This window comes from Notamacropus eugenii, chromosome 3 (assembly GCF_028372415.1).
Source record: "Notamacropus eugenii isolate mMacEug1 chromosome 3, mMacEug1.pri_v2, whole genome shotgun sequence".
In the NCBI taxonomy this organism is placed as follows: Eukaryota; Metazoa; Chordata; class Mammalia; order Diprotodontia; family Macropodidae; genus Notamacropus; species Notamacropus eugenii.
The window spans coordinates 299,634,349-299,636,159 of NC_092874.1; positions in this window are offsets into that span (position 1 = coordinate 299,634,349).

Sequence of the window (1,811 nt, forward strand, 5' to 3'; positions counted from 1 at the left end):
ATCTTAGGAAAAATTCTGTGCTTTGTAGAAACGGCTTCACTTGGAATCTGCCTCCTCATTCTACCTGTCCTCTATAGTCTCCCCTCTCTAGGTTATCTGGATGTCCTCCCACCCCCACCCTGATTCTCCTCCTTCCTCTCTGACCCCTCCTGGGATCAGGCAGATGTCCCCCAGGGTTCTGTCCTGGGGTCCTCTCTCTTTTCCCTTTATACTATTTCCCTTGATGATATCAGCAGCTCTCATTAAATCCCAATGGACTGAATGACCATCTCTATGCTGACCATTTTCCGATCGCTTATCCTGCCCTAACTTCTCCATTGACCTCTACTCTCATCTCCAAATGCCAACATCCCAACCTAAACGTGTCCAAACCAGAACTCATTCTCTTCCCCCAAATCCTCCTGCCTTCTGTAGAGGGCAGGCCTTCTGGCTCCCACCCTTAGAGTCATCCCGGATGCCTTTCACTTTCCTTATCTAGTATGGTGCCAAGAGCAACTTTGAAACATCTCCCCGATACATCCCCTTCTTGGGACACTGCACCTACTCGGGTGCAGGCCCTCAGCCTCTCACACCTGGACCACTGCAGTAATAATCTGCCTGGGGAAGGGGGGTGGGGGTCTGTCTGCCTCAAGTCTCTCCCCATTTAACCACCAGAGGGATTTTCCTAAAGGGTGGGTCCAACTACATCTCCCATCCCCACACTCAAGAAACTCCAATGGCTCCCTGTTGCCTCAGGGATCAAATACAAAATGTTGTTTGGCATCCAAAGCCCTTCATGATCTGCTCCCTCCTTCCTTGGTCTTCTCAGACCTTGCTCTCCAACGCAGTGACCCCGGCCTCCTCGCCTCCATCTCCAGACTGTCCCCCATCCCTCATACAGCCTGCTTGCATGTGTGTTAGATGGTGAGCCCCTTGGAGGCAGCCTTAACACAGTGCCTGGCACATAGCAGGTGCTTAGCCTTAGGAACTGACACCCAGAGAGGCTGAGCCCTGCCCCAGGACCCAAGGCCAGTCACTGGCCCAGCAGGATGGGGGCAGCTACGATCCACCTGCTCTCCTGCCTTCAGGACCCTGGAGGAATGAGACTTGGCCACATCTCTTGGGCCAGTTTTCCGTGGGTCTCCCTGATCCGGACTTGCACAGTGGTCCATGAATGCCCCCCTACCCCCCAATGTCCCGCTGCCTGCCCAGGTCAGTCTCCTGTGCCCGGCCCAGCGCTCGGGCTCCATTCGCTGCCAAGTTTGGGGGCCCTCCAGGTGGGGGCTGGGGGGGACCCGAGCCAGGGAGGGCCGGCGATGGGCTCTGGCAGGAGGGGGAAGGGCCAAGGGCCAACGCCTGGCCCTGGAGCCTGCGGGGGGGAGGGGGGGGGGCTGCCAGAGAGGCTGGATGACGTCACTAAGCTAGGGAAGGTGGGCGGTCCCCTAACCCCCAAGCCCGGGGACCCCTCTTTCGAGACTGGGTCCTGTCCTTACCCCGCCCCGCCCCGCAGCGAGCATCCACTGAGCGTGCGTGAGGGGCGGTCTGCCCGAAAGACAGGGTTGTCCTGACCCCCGAGGCCCAGAGAGTGTCTGCCACACTCGGAGAGGCCAGAGCTCTTTAAATGGGGCAGGCGTGGAAGGGTGCCAGCTAGAGCCCGCCTCCAGGGTCCTGTCCCCTCCCCCTCAGCCCCAGGGCTGAAGTGCCACATGCTGGCCTGCAGGCGGCGCCCGCGAGCAAGGAAGAGAAGGGAGAACTACAGCTCCCAGAATGCATCGCGACCCCACCCCTTCCACACCTCCGCTCCGCCTTCTTCCCCCGCGCGTGCGCACTGA